Source organism: Giraffa tippelskirchi, chromosome 13 (assembly GCF_054371585.1).
Source record: "Giraffa tippelskirchi isolate mGirTip1 chromosome 13, T2T-mGirTip1v1.2.pri, whole genome shotgun sequence".
Lineage (NCBI taxonomy): Eukaryota > Metazoa > Chordata > Mammalia > Artiodactyla > Giraffidae > Giraffa > Giraffa tippelskirchi.
The window spans coordinates 62558990-62574764 of NC_137287.1; the positions used below are offsets into that span (position 1 = coordinate 62558990).

General features: G+C 39.5%; 1 protein-coding gene and 1 long non-coding RNA gene across 29 annotated transcripts in view; both read left to right on the forward strand.

The window, feature by feature from the left end:
• PARD3 (par-3 family cell polarity regulator) overlaps positions 1–15775 on the forward strand; it is a 598386-nt gene that overhangs the window by 221924 nt on the left and 360687 nt on the right. The window lies entirely within an intron of this gene.
• Positions 2456–10090, forward strand: LOC145531549 (uncharacterized). Its single transcript, XR_014072519.1, has 2 exons — positions 2456–6786; positions 8997–10090. It is a non-coding gene; the product is annotated as an uncharacterized LOC145531549 (long non-coding RNA).

Sequence of the window (15775 nt, forward strand, 5' to 3'; positions counted from 1 at the left end):
TACAACGTTGTAATGGCATCCTCTCCAAGTGGTTTTGGAATACTCCAGTCACAAATGCACCTCTGACGAGGCTGTGCTAGATCATTTGGGCTGTAACAATGAAGGGTATAAGGACTCATTCAATACTTTTGAACAAAGACATGTGCAACCACATGCACGAGTAAGTAGGGGCTGAGAAATATTTGGCATCTTCTACAGAGAAGTATGTTTTGGAAGGTCTTTCTTTACCCATACGTATTATATATGGCCAAGTGGTCCAGAGGTTAAGACTCTGTGTCTTCACTGTAGGTGGTACAGGTTTGATCCATGGTTGGGGAACTATAATCTAGCATGCTGTGTGCCACAGTCAAAAAAAAATGGGCTTCCCAGGTGGCTAAGTGATAAAGAATTCACCTGCAATGCAGGAGACCTGAGTTCAGTCCCTGGATTGGGAAGATCCCCTGGAGAAGGAAATGGCAACCTCCTCCTGTATTCTTGCCTGGGAAATCCCATGGACAGAGGAGCCTGGTGGGCTACAGTCCACGGGGTTGCAAAGAGTCAGACGTGACTGGGCTGCTAAACAACAGCAACAACAAAAGGAACACCACAGTTGTCTGCATCATTGATTGAGAAACAATCCTGGCATCATCATGACCATAATTATATCATGCTTTTTGTATTTTCTAGTTATTCTGATTGGTAATTATTTTCTGTGCATGTACTATATTCTACAAGATGTATTGGGTGCCAAGGATACAAAACTGAATAAAGCAATTTTGAATAAATTTGAACTTTATTGAATAAAGTTGAATTTATTTTCTTGAACAATTATTGAATAAAGTTCCTACTTTTCAAGTAGTTAGTAATCCTCATCTATCTTCATGCCCAAACCACTCAGGATAAAAACACCTTATAGTGGTAACAATAACCTCCTTTGGAATGAATGTTGTTTGGACACTCCTCTGTTCTGTGTGAACCTCTGGGTCCTTTAAGCATTGCTGTGCTACTGGCTGTGAGAAATAGTTAAACCGACTATTATACCTGTTTTTACTACCCGTCCCTGCCGGTGGGTTGGGGTCTGATACGTGTATGTGTTCGGAAAGATTTTGAATGAAATATAGACTATCTGTGAATCAGAAGTATCCTTGTATAGGTATTTTGGATGGAACTTAGAAAAATGAAGGACAGTGGGCTGGGGGGAGAGGGGAACGAGCGTGCTGGGGAGAGTTAGTTATCACCCTTGAGATTCATGATTGAAACAGGCCTGGACATAAAAAACTCAATCGTAATAATGTTCTCCATCTAAAAGATCTTAAGCCATGGGATTGAAGAGGGGTAGCATGTTGCATATATTAAATCTTTGTTGCACATAGGATGTTAGGGCCTATTCAGTTGAGTTCCTTGATATTCCACATAACAACAGCCAAATCAGATTAGCATAAGAAAAATGGAATTGGGACAGTACCAGAGGTGTTCTTCATGACCTCAATAGTGCAAGAAGTTAATAGGAACAGAGACTGTAAAGGCCTTAGGAAAACCAAAAGTCCCTCTTTTTATGCTGTGATTTCTTGCTTGCTTCTGGAATTCTTCTTTATTTTTCCTCCCCAAGAGCATCTTTCTTCACTCCTGTTTCCACATTATTATTTGTCTGTCTCAGCATCCCCTCCTGTGCCTTATATTAGTCTCAGCCTCTTTCAGTCTGTCAGTCCCACATGTAAGTTTCCTTGTAAGTTTTCAGTTGGTCTAGTTTAGATCAAAGGTCCACCTCTGATGTCATCATTGTCGCTGGAAGGGGATGGTGTGGATGCAGTGATGAAGACAGTGTCTGTGGAGATGAAGTAGACCCACTCAGAACACCTGATGCACACCCCTTTGGATGGGTGGTAGGCTGGTGGGTGTGCAGTTAAGTGGAGGTGTTTCTCAGAAAATGAGAAATGGCACTGAACTTGCGCAAAGTGGTCCTATGATTATAAAAAAACTCTGACACATCTTGAGAACATTAGAAAACAATAAGGATAATAAAATAATAATGGAAGGTATGTATTCAGTTGTGAAAGTTTCATGATCCACCTCTTTGGAAAAAGAGTTTGTAGTAGTTGAAGCAAAACTTGAAGTATTCATTCTTCTTTGATCTTATAACTTTGTTTTGTTCCTTGGTTATTTTGATTTAAATTTTTTCTAGATCATTTTGCCATACGTGCAATAGACAAGATTTTGTTTTCTAATGGAATTTTTAAAAATGGAAGTATAACTTCCCAACATTTTCTTCAAGTAGAATAGTGGCAGCATCGTTCTGTTTGAATGGATTGGGACCACAGTCCATGTCTTGAAAGCTAACATTACAGTTACTATTTTTAAAAGACAAAACTATCTATCCATTTTCAATCAATTAATTGATCTTCAAATATTTTATTCACTACCATCAAAATATCTTACGATTAGTATTCTAGATTTTTCCCCTTGAGTGAATGATTTTGGCTATTTTTCTCATTGTGAAAATGTTGGTGTGGTTTAATAAAACTATATCAGTTCCTACTATTAAAAGTTTTTTGTCCCAGTCTTAAAGCTCAACACTTAAAAAATGGCCCCCATTCTGTGGTATCCTTATTCCTAATGAAAGGCTATTGAGTTGTCATTGTCCTTAATTGTAAGTTGGTTAACTTGGCATATTAAGTTTCTTTTGATTTATATTACATTTCTTTTTTTAACTATGGGAATTACTCTTCTTAGAAAATAAACTCTTTAAATGATGAAGAATTTATTTTCTTTTTAGATTGCATAAGAAGGAAGCTTGACATTAAGCCATGTGCCAGGCACTCTAACTTTTTCTATTATTTAAAAAAGGCAAGCATTAAAAGGTTAGTACAAAGAAAGAACCTAAGCTACATTTCTTCAGAATTTTTCACCTTCTTAGTTCACTGAAAGCATTTGTCAACACTTCATCACTAACATGGAGTATAAGTTAATGATGCACTAGGTTTAAAACCTCTTATATTCAATTAGAGGACCTGTTAGCTTTGAAAGCAGTAAATAATAATTGGCATTTACTGAATTTTAAATGGGATCTACACATTGTATTTTTGGTTTAGAGCACATATAGCATTTTGTGTTATGCCATGAAACTTGATGTTCTGAGAATGTAGTTACCTTTTAGCATTTAACCTAAAGCCTCTTCCTGATTTTAATGTGGAATATTTCCTCTCTTTAATTGCTAACTTATTTTTCAAATATTTACACATGATTTTAAAGGTGCTAATTGGCACTAGAATAGCTGATGGATAGTAAACATTAACTTAAGCACATCCATAATAAATTTTTGTATCCTGCCCTGGAGTTGCTGGCATTTGTGCATTAAATGCATCCTGGCCTAGCAGTAAAATGCATAAAATGGCAGTGTACAGTTTCAGCTTTTACCTTTCCAGAGCCTCGATGCCAGCCATGGGGTCTTCCTCGGCAGAATTTGATGGATTCTTTTGTAGAATTGTAAATGTTATGGTGAAGTTCTGATTTTTTTTTGAACAGAACATTGCCTGTTTATGTGTTACAGCTTATTTGGCCCAATGGACTTTATAAAAACAAAAAAAAACCCTACCTTTCTTCTAAAACTCGAGTATGTGATTAACGTCATCTTTTGTTTCTCACTCTTGCTTTTTGTTTCATGCTTGTTATTCTTCCCACATTTTCTCCCAGTGTCATTTGCATGTTTCATAAAAACATGCAAACATCCTTCAGATGGGTCATATTCCACTGAGCCAGGCATCTTGTCCGCCTCATCTGTTCATCCCACTTTACCTCTCTGTACTTTCCCTGAGAATTTGCAGTTTATCCAATACATCATTTTTGCAATTATTTTGTTATTGTTCAGAGATGTACAAAGGCCTTTTCTCCTCTGCAGGTAGAACCTGACTAGGAACCCCCAGCTCCAGGCTGTTTTCTTGTGTATCTCCTGGGGCCTGCCCTGGGGACTCAGGTTCAGTGGACCGGAGCGGAGGCCTGGGGTTCCTCTGTCAACCACGTCTGCACTGGTTTTGATCTGGGAGCCCTGTCTGGTGACCACTGTGACTCACAGTCAGTCATTTCCCAGCTCTGAACCTGGCTGCTAATCAATTCCTAAAGCCAAGTTCAACAACAGCAACAAAACTCATTCCTTCACGTATTGTGTGCATGCATGTGTGCATGCTCAGTCATGTCTGACTCTTTGTGACCCCATGGACTGTAGCCTGCCAGGATCCTCTGACTGTGGAATTTTCCAGGCAAGAATACTGGAGTGAGTTTGCCATTTCCTTCTCTAGGGGATCTTCCTGACCCAGGGATAGAACTCGGTCTCTTGAGTCTTCTGCATTGGCAGGTGGGTTCTTTACCACTGAGCCAACAGGAAGCCCATCATATTTTGGTTTTACTGTTGTGGATTCAACACAAACAGGAGATTCTCACCTCTGTAAAGTGAAGGTGTGGGACTATATCGTATTTTCAACTTTAGATAAAAGGTGCATCATAAAATCTAAGCCCTTCAGAAGAGGAAATTACTGAACATTGCCTTTGCTGTGTATTATTTAAATAAAGCTTTGTGGTCAAGTGCTCCAAATCAAAGGGAACCATCCGAGTTCTGTTGAGATAAACCCATAGCGTATCCCAGCAGGGCTTGTAATACAGAGTTTCTTATGGGAGAATCAGTATTATTTGTGAGCAGTTTCCAAGATACTGGATTTTAAAAGATATCACAGTTAATAATTGGAAAGACATAGTGGCTTGAAGTTTCCATTGTTGAAAGATATCAGCTAAAAACATTGTAAAGTGTGACTGTTGAGATGAGAGCTATCTGATAGTTGCAGTTTGGTTTTCCAGCTCCTGCTCATCTTCTTTATAGATGTTTGGGTAGTTTGGTTGGTCTGATTCAGCAGAAAGAAGATCCAGTGGTGGATATTCCTGAATCATTCTGCTCCTGGTCATTTGAAAGCTGATCACTACAGATGACCTAACTTCTGAGAGTGATGAACAGGCAAGAGGATTTGGGATGTGATAGAGACTAAACAAGAACTTGTAGGGGGCAATCCTGTTCAAAGTGTTTACAAAGTAAAGTCAAGCAAAGGAGACTCAACTACCGCTTTTCTTTAGTTCTTCACGTTGGTCTTCAAATAAAAGAGAACAGAACTGCTTGTTCCGAAGGCTGGTGTGTTGAAGAGGACTGTTCATAAACCACTATGCTTAAGGTCAGATTTTAATGCTGTTCGGGGAGTGAGCTTCGTCCTCTTTTAAACAGTGGAGAAACTTCTGTGGGAAATGATATTTAAAAATGAAAGGAAGAGAGAAAGAGATTGTTTTGAATTACAGAAAACTGGGTTTCCAGGGTAAATCAATGTTACTGCTTTCAAGTAAATTTTTAAAGAACAGGCTGGCTAACTGATAAAATCCAAAACATCAAATGGGGAGTTGGTGAGCTTGATCAGTAGAGACTGAGGCCCCCATTGTATAACTTGTTTGTCACCATCTTGTTAGCTTTTAGAGCCCAGAGAAGCACAACCACATACATATATGAAGTCATGGGGAATTGTTTAATGTCAGCTAATTTTTCGATAGTTACTAGAAGTGATGGTCAAAGTTTGCTAGTTAATTAGCCAATTTAAACATAGTCATTGCCTGAAGTATGTTTTTCTGTTACACAGCATATTTTTTCTCTCATCATTAAGCAGTATTTTAATTTGAGTTGCCACTTGAGCAATAGATGTCAGGTTATTTGAGGAGAAGAAGAAAACTCTCGGTAGTAACCCATCCGATTGCAAACTTAGCGTTGCCTCGCCAATCTGTTTTTTCTTTTTTTAAAAAAATTTATTGGAGTATAGTTGATTTACATGTTGTGTTAGTTTCTGCTATACAGCACAGTGACTTAGTTACACATGTACATATATCTTCTCTTTTTTAGATTTTTTTTTCCCGTTTAGGCCATTACAGAGTATTGAGTAGAGTTCCCTGTGCTAGACAGTAAGTCCTTATTAGTTATCTGTTTTATATATAGTCATGTATATTTGTCAATCCCAGTCTCCCTGCTACTTTGCCCCCTGGTAGTCTTCCTCAGTCTTGATGAGCATTTCTAGGTATTATTAAGAGCTAAACGTGCAATTTCTTAACAGAGCTTAGAAGCTGTATGTCTCAGTATCATAAATCTCTAGGTGAATTCTTGGCAGTGATGCATATGTTTTATGTGTACTGTGATTATCTCCAGCCATAATTATTTAATACACATGGTATATGTAACATTTATCTTCCCAAGGGGAAAAATGATGTGTAATTCTGGCAGATTATTTATATTGTTTATCCTTAAAATGTTTGGTAAAAAATTTTATGTATCTGTCTTTGAAACACTCCTACTGTTCTATTTTTAAACAGTTGTATGAAAATAAAGAAACTAAGCAGAGTAATCTTGTTTCTACCTGTTTCCTCTTGTCAGTTACTATAGATGGTGAACGTTCATTGAATTGACTGGCTGGTGGGAACTGGCTGACAGTGGGAGTGTCCCCCTAACGTTTTGATGGATAGTTCAATAATGTCACCCCTTGCATAAATTTGCATGAAGATTTGAAAGTTTCATTTGTCACTGGATACTAGGAACATTTCTGCAATCTTATCAAATATTGAATAAGTAAATTTTATAAAAATAACTCTTGTAGTAAGTTAAGCAATTTAAAAATATTTCTTGCTTTGTGTGTTTGAAAACGAGACAGCAGGCTAATAATTTCTTGCCTTTTCAGATAATTTAATTTGTGTTCTGGCAGTAATAAGTGGCCTTAAATTCTAATGTGCTCATTCATTGTATTGAACCAGGAGAATACATTAAATGTCTGAAACAGTATAAAAGGAGAGACATGCTACTTAGTTAATACAGTGAAAACAAAACCTACATGTTTATTTTCAGTGGAACCCTGAATCTTGTTAATAAAATGAGTATTGCTAATTGCTATGATCTGTAAAGTACTATTTTTCTTCTTTCATCTAGTATATTCGGTGTTTTAGTGAGTAATATAAAGTATTAACTTCAGAATTTTAAACAATTTTTTATTATTACGTTGACATCACTCTATATGTTGAGTATTTACTATGTTCTAGAAGTATAGAACATGTAATTTACGTATGGTATTTTTTTTCTAATTTCATTTTATTGTAAATATACATTGTACATTAAAACATTCATGTAGTGTAAGATGGGCTTTGCTGGTGGCTCAGATGGTAAAGAGTCCGCCTGCAATGCAGGAGTATAAGGTATTGAAAAACAAAGTAGTAAAAGCTGGAAAATAAATCTCCTGTAATTCTACAATATCAGTTGTTGACTACAATATGTTAATATTTTGGGGACTTCCCTCACAGTCTAGTGATTAAGACTCTGCATTTCCACTGCAGAGGGCTCGGGTTCCATCCCTCTTTGGGAATGAAGATCCTGCATGCAGCAGAGGGGCAGCCAAAAAATGATAAAAATTATTTTAAAAACTTAATATTTTGGAGTATATCATTTGTTCTCCTTTCAATGTCTATGGATATATATTTTAATAGCTATATTGGTTTAAAATACTATGGATGTTCAGTGACTTATTTAAAACATCTCCTACTGTGTCTAGTTAAGAGTGTGGTTATGAATTTGTGATAGAATTTTTCTCGGTGTTTTCCCTCTCAATATCCATGTGGCTAGATTCTCAAGGAAATCTCTTCCATATATCTGTGTTGACGAGTGCTTTCCAGCAATGTGATATTTGGTTCCTCACATCTCTCATTTCCCAGATCTTTAGGGGCCTCAGGCTACTTTGAAAGCTCGGCTCCCAGAGTGCCTGTTACTTCTGACTCTCTCAACTCGCCCCTTAAATTGAAGCAGTTGGGATTTTGGTTAGAGATGAGCGAGTTGTGGAAACTTGTCTTTGATTTAGGAATGGGTAATCACATTGTAAAGATGACAAGATGGGCTGCACATAAATTACTGTTTAGTCAAGCAATTAAATAAAAATTTGAACTAATGGAAGAAGATTGCAATGGCTATCTGAAATCTACACCCTGCCTATTTTTTGAGGAATGCGTAGCATCAATGAGTGTGGGACTTTCTACGTGTTATAGAAACTGAAATTACATCCTTAGGAAAGCTATCCATCTGCACAAAGCTTGTGTTAGTTACCAAGTGGATGAGCCTGGTTCTTTGAAAGCAGGAAGGGAGGGACACTCCCCGTGTGTGGTGGGCAATAGTGGTTAACAGTAGACTTTGGTTTCACACTGCTTCTTAGAGCCTCAGCTTAATGTTTAATATGACTGAGCCAGAGCTGCTCCAGGGTCATGAGAATATGAGTTCCTTCGTCATGAAACTATCATAAGAGTGAAATGGGCTAAGTTGTGGATGTTGCTTAGCCCAGGAAGTCTTAGCACTTACCTGCAGGTTAGGATAGCACTTCTCCAACTTGACTTTGGATTAGAGTTGCTGGAGGGTTTGGGAAAACAGACTTCCAGCCCCAAATTTCTTTCTCAGTAGGTCTGGGCTGAGGCCTAAGCATTTACATTTCTAATGAGTTCCCACATGGTGCTGATGCTCCTGGCCAGAGACCACACTCTGAGAACCTTAGAGCATTATAAGGGCAGGTATTATTTTGAACCAGTATATGATCGAACTCTTTCTTTTTGGCCACCTGCATAGATAACATTTAAATCACTTCCAACTTATCATCTAGTCCCATTTTTTGTAAGTGGTCAGATCTGAATTGTTTTGGATTATTGTACAAATTTAAAGCTAGAATTACATAGTTATTTTAAATTTTAGAACTTAAATAAAGTCTAGAATTTTGAGGATTTTGATAGCCTTTAAGTATATACATAATATATGAGTATGCAATATTATATGAGTATATAATGTGCTTAGTCACTCAGTTGTGTTTGACTCTTTGTGACCCCATGGATTGTAGCCTTCCAGGCTCCTCTGTTCATGGAATTCTCTAGGCAAGAATACTGAAATGGCTGGCTGTTCCCTTCTCCAGGGGATCTTCCCAATCCAGGGATTGAACCGAGGTCTCCTGTATTGCAGGCGAATTCTTTACCGTCTGAGTCACCAATATTGGCTTAATTTTTAAAGAGAATGGTTTAATAAAAGTCATTTTCCTTTGACATGGGCTCTGTATATATTTCTGATGGATCTAGAACATTTGAACATGAGGTTTTTTTCCCCAGAATTTTAAAATAGATGCAGAATTTAAAATAATATTAGACTGTGAGCCTTGAATATTTTTTTGCTTCCTGTGAAAGATCTGCAGGGACTAGGCTCCTCTCACGGCATTATTTCTGCCAGATGTTTAAAGCAACTGGAATCATCTAGAGTATTGTCATGAGTTGCCAGTGATTAGCCATCATCTGTGAGAACAAAGCTTCACTCGTAATTTTCTTGATGAGTGCAAGACAGGGAGGGGCAGGCATGAGTGTATGGTGTTGACATACTTAATTTAGTACTCCTTCCACAAAGCTATTACATTGACTATTAATTGGCCTTCTGATAAAATTTCTGCTTAATGCAAATGATGAAGAAAATGCACCCTTGGATACTAGCTGCTGCTTCTGAAAAATTTGCATGCCCTGAGATCTCGTTAGTGACAGAAAACACATCTACTTTTCTTTTGAATGTGATTAGGTTTCTTTTAAATATAATGATTAAAATGTATTAGACTGGACTGTGGTTAAAAAAGACCTTAAACAAAATCCTTAACTTGCAACTGTATAGTTGGTGGTTCTGTTGCCTTGTCTCTTTCTCAGCAGTTTGAAAAGCAAAGAGGAGCTTGTCTGTGTTCAGTCCTTCATCAGGCTGTGCTTTTCCAAGGTAGAGCCTCTGTCTGCAGGTGTGAAGTTTAGCAGTTTCAAACCAGAAAACCTCCAGCTCACATTGTATTTTGAAAAGCATGAGTGGTGAATAGGAAGTTGGTTTCTGCTTGTGTTTTCCTGACTTGGTTTTTTTTATTTTTTCTGCTTTATTTCTCTTTTTCTGGTCCTCCCTTTCTCATGTACCACCTTCTGTTTTAGGATTTTTTAGTCAATTCTAGTAACTTACTCTGGTGATTTTGATGATGGAAGGACTGTCAAGTCAAAAAAAAAAAAGAGAAAATCTGAAATTGTTGGCTTCTTCACATTGTGTAGAGTGTAGGGATAATGATTTACTAAGGGTTTTCTTAAAGTGAGGCACCGGGCTGAAGAACATGTTTTCCTGGGCTACCAGTAGCTGCTCTGTGCAGAGATGGCTCTGAACAGCAGCATCAGGTGAGGCAGCAAAGCTGCCCAGGGCCCCTCCAACCTGTGGCCCAACGCACACCACTCAAGGTGGCTCGGCCTGGTCTAGAAGTGTGGCTGCCTTGGTTTAGGAAGCAGTTTATGCTGTTAGCAGGAGAAGGGGTGTTGTTTTGGGCTTCAGGGATTTTGCACATGGTTCACATTGGAAGATGCCTGTGAGGCTAGAATTCATCTGTTGTTGTTTAGTCGCTCAGTCATGTCTGACTCTTTAAGACTCCATGGACTGAAGCATGCCAGCATTCCCTGTCCTTTGCTATTTCCCTGAGTTTGCTCAAACTCAAGTCCACTGAGTCGATGATTCCATCCAACCATCTCATCCTCTGTCACCTCCTTCTCCTCCTGCCCTCAATCTTTCCCAGCGTCAGGGTCTTTTCCAGTGAGTCGGCTCTTCATCTGTAGAGCATCCATAGAACAAGAGAATGTTGTTATTCCTTTAGGGACATAGATTAGATCTTGGGATAGAAGGCTTTTTGAGTCTCATACCACAACATTTAGTTTCATTTCTCTAAAGGAAGCATTTATGATGTTAGGTGTGTGTGCATTGGAAGTTCTTCCCTTCTCTTTGAATTTGTTTTTCTTATGCAAATATTATGTGTGAAATATCAATTGTGCACAGTTATGTACGAGATAATGATCCTCCTAGGCCACAAATAAGAAACCTTCCAACTGCCTTAAAAATAATGTGTTAAGATTCAAAAAGAAGCATTAATTCATCTCCTGAAAAATCAGCCCCTGCATTTTCAACATTCTTTTGAATGTATCTTTATGGAACGTTTCAATTATTTAATTTTTTTGGATGATTTTTTTTTCCTTTAAAATTTTACCTGTATCTCTGATTAAAGCTATGAGAGCTTGTGAAAAAGTTGCTATGGTGACTATATCTTTAGGCTTTTTTCTCTAATTTAGGAATGGATTTACAGTCTAAAACCTCATTTTAAAATCAGTTATTTGGAACTCTGTTACCTTTTTCACAGAAACAATATTGAAAGTAAGGTTTTAGACTCAAGCAAAAAACTTACTTAAACCAGAAAGTAAAGGAAATTTCATACACTCATTTTTTCCCTCATGAATTCTCCAACGAAAAGAAGTTTAGCAAACGGTATATTTGTTTTGCACTTTTTCTTACCTTGTTGTTTAGTCAGTCAGCTATGTCTGACTCTTTGCAACTCCATGGAGTATAGCCATCCAGGCTCCTCTGTCCCTGGAATTTCCCAGGCAAGAATACTGGACTGGATTGCCATTTCCTTCTCCAGGGGATCTTCCCAATCCTGGGATCGAACCGCATCTCCTGCATTGGCAGGAGGATTCTTTGCCTCTAAGCCACTAGGGAAGCCCCTTTTCTTACTTTACAGGATTTGAAATATAGGGTGTATTGAACCACAAGGGGCTCTGGAGGATTTATTCATTCCTGTAGTAAATATTTACTGTGTCCCTACTATTTGCAAGGCACTGGTTGAGACCCTAGCATCAAATAAAATGATGCTAGTCCCTCCCCCAGTGCCTACTGGCAGTTGGGAACTGACCTCTAATTTTGTGCCCTGGGAATGAGGTAGGAGGCCAGGAAGGAGGCTGCCTTGAGGTCTTGTTCTCCAATGGCCAATAGAACCTTGGAAAAGGGGCTCTGGGGTTCCTGAAGCATCTGCTCCATCAACCTGGCTCCCAAATTTCCCTTGCAGTCTGTCTGTTATGCACGGAGCCATTCCTGAGCCCTGCCGTCCTGACGTCGTCTTCGTTCATCTTTGTCTTTGCAGTGTCAAGAGAGCCGAAAGCGCCGATGTGCTTGTAGATGTCTAACATCCAACGTATTTGTAGTGTTCATTGGTTTCTGTGGTGTGAATGCTTTACTGCAGCCAGTTTCAAGAACGAGTGTGATGTCAGTGAGTGTGGATTTGTAAACACACCATACATACCATTTTGTAGTATTTTTTCTCTTTGGATGAGGTAGATGTGCTTCCCAGGTGGCTCAGTGGTAAAGAATCCACCTGCCAATGCAGGAACCAGAGGTGACATGTGTTCGATTCATGGGTCAGGAAGATCCCCTGGAGGAGAGCATGGCAACCCATTCCAGTATTCTTGCCTGGAGACTCCCATGGACAGAGGAGCCTGACGGGCTACAAAGAGTTAGACTCAACTGAGCACAGATGCATGGATGAGGTAGATATACATATCCTCAGATGACACATAGCAGTGAAATACAATAATGTAATTAGAAAGGGGTATCTTCCACGAAACTGGTCCCTGGTGCCAAAAAGTTTGGGGACCACTGATCTGCACACCCTGCTACTGCTGCTTTTCTCACCCAGTGTTTGCAGTATCCAGCTGAGCACTGATGGTGCAGAGGCCACAGCATCTGGGGTCCAGCCCCCCGAGCTCATCCTCCAGGAAGTGGATTGGAGTGGACAGCTCCCTCTGAAGATCTGATTCCCAGGGGCAGTTCATTCCAACTGCTTGGAGTTGTGTCTTAACAAAGCTTCTTTCCTTTCAACTCCTGAGACAGCTTCAGTGAGATTCTCATCAATCAGACCCGTTTCCTTGCACACTTGTTTACAAGGATCATATATCCAAGGGACATTATTTATGTCTGTGGTGGCATCCATGAAGGCGACCGCATTAGGGAAGAGCAGCCAGTCTTCTGGAGCACCCGTGCGTGGTGGCATTCAGCTTTCCTTACTCTCTTGTGGTTTTTAAGGTTCTGCTGGGAATGTTTGAGAACAGGAACTCTAAATCACTAATTTCAGAGGTTTTCCATTAGTATTTATTTTATTTATTATTTATTTATTGGACTGCATGGCAGGCATGTGGGGTCTTAGTTACCCAACCAGGGATTGAATCTGCACCCCTTGCCTTAGAAGCACAGAGTCTTAACCACTGGACTGCCAGTGAATTCCCTTCGTTAATATTATTTTCTGTGGGCAGACTAATAATTTAGCTGAACTTATGTTTTATAATCACTTTATGTGGAAGTTTAATTCAACCTTTCTTGGTGAAAATATTATATATTAAGATTTCACAATCCTGCATAATAGTCAATTTAATTCATTTATTACACTTAGCAATGCCACAATTTGTGAAGTGACTTTTCTCCCTCTTAATTTACCACTTGCCTAAGTGTGTTTCACTGTCTGACAGGATTCAGGCAAGTTTTAAGGTGGCAGCAATTTATAAATAATGTGCTTCTTCCAAAGAAAAAGCAGCAGCCTATTAATGGTTTGTTTACATGAAATTTGTGTTTATGTCTGGCAATTTTGATGCTAATTGTCTCATCAGATTTGTGTTTTACAGTAAACACTGATCTGGCCAGTTGAGGAGTTTGTGTTTTCCTATCTTTCAGGCTATTTTGCAAGCATAGGGACTGTGTTTACATATCCAAGCCATGGCCTTTTCTGCTTTTGCTCTCACACCTGTGTAGGCAGACCTTGTGCTCTGTGGAGTCTCTTGTATGTGAGGCGATTTTATCGTCTGAGCAGTTTCCAGCTTCTGGGTCATTAAGACATTTCCAGCATTTTCTGTGGCTTCAGAGATAAAACTGTTGATGAGGCATGTGGGCTCCACAGCATCCACTGGTTGGTCTGCTGCTGCTGCTAAGTCACTTCAGTCGTGTCCGACTCTGTGCGACCCCATAGACGGTAGCCCACCAGGCTCCCCCGTCCCTGGGATTCTCCAGGCAAGAACACTGGAGTGGGTTGCCAGTTCCTTCTCCAGTGCATGAAAGTGAAAAGTGAAAGTGAAGCCTCTCAGTCGTGTCTGACTCTTAGCGACCCCATGGACTGCAGCCTACTGGGCTCCTCCGTCCATGGGATTTTCCAGGCAAGAGTACTGGAGTGGGGTGCCATTGCCTTCTCGGTTGGTCTGCTGCTGGATCCAAAACACCAAAGTCTCCTCAGCTTGCAGGTGGTTTCCTCTTGTTAATTTCTTTTATATTGTCTCTCTCACCTTTCCTTTTAGTCCTGGGTCATTCGGACTGCTGTTTTAAATTCTTTATGTCCAATGTATTGAGTATGTTCACTTCCTCAGAGGAGAGCAGGGCGATGTGCTGAGATGATGTGCCCTCCCAGATGGGGTGAAGTGTCACCGCAGAGGTTCCACCCAGGATCGTTGAATCCAGGGTTCAGGACCCCACGTGGTGGTTGGTTTTCTGAGGTGGGTGCTGTCTTCTAAAGAAGTGTGAGATCCTTCTAAAAGGAACCTATGGGAGATAATGGTTCTGAGCTATGTCTCCTTATATTGCCTTGGTATAGTATTAATATCTATAGAAAACTGAATGGTTGAGGCTGTAAAGAGCTCAGTTCTGGTTCTGATTGTGTCCTTGATATCTTTATGTCATTGGAGACATATTGGTTTTGGGAAGGACTACAGCCCATTTCTCCTTTTGTAGATGGTTGGGGTGATTGTTAATATAGCCTTAAATCTTCCCCAGATTTTCTTATGTTTGATAAATTTATGTCACTTTTTGATTTGAAAGCATACTAGCACTCGGTGATTTAAATATCTTTCTCAGACAGTGAAGCGTCTGCCTACAATGCGGGAGACCCGGTTTCGATCCCTGGGTCGGGAAGATCCCCTGGAGAAGGACATGGCAACCCACTCCAGTATTCATGCCTGGAAAATCCCATGGACCGAGGAGCCTGGTGGGCTACAGTCCCTGGGGTCACAAAGAGTCGGACACGACTGAGCGACTTCAATTCACTTCACTTCAATATACATGCTTATGTTTGAGGGGAGATAAACAATTAGAATATTTAAAATATTATTACGCTATACTTAAACCCTACACATTGGTTCTGCTTTGTGGAAACACAGGTAGTAACTAGAGGCTGAGGTGACTGGTGTACTAGATCCCAAAGTGGATCAGTACTAAGCACTTGGGATGGATTGTGTTTGGACTATTTCCTCATGCTTCTGACCACAGGATACTCTACACTTTTATGCTCACATTTAAAGGAAAAACACTAACAACACTAACTTAATTCCTTTACAAAAACTGGTTTGAGTAATTGTTCTGTAGATTTAGTACAAGTACCAACAAAAATGTATGCATTTTGAGTTCAGTGTACTCAGATTTGACTTTTTACAGCCTAAGTGTATTTTCAAGATTGTTGCAAATCAAATGCTAGTTTTTTAAAACTGTTTTGCTTTAACATTGTTCTTCTTGAATATCTGTTGCTGCCCTTAGCAAGGCCCCTCTGCTTGTTGGCCATGATGGAGGGTGTGTCCTGGGCAGTATCCTGCAGGGTTTGAAGCCAAACCATTGGTCTTAAATGCACATGGGCAGTTCTGCTATGTATAAGCAGTGCTGGATCAGAGCCAGTTAATGCAACCCTGTAGGTTTCCCTTTCACTGTTTGTTTGTTTTTTTGATGTGGACCATTTTTAAAGTCTATTGAATTTGTTATAATGTGGCTTCTGTTTTATATTTTGGTCTTTTGGCTGTGAGATATGTGTGGTTTTAATTCCCTCATCAGGGATCGAACCTGCATCCCTTGTGTTGGAAAGCGAAGTCTTAA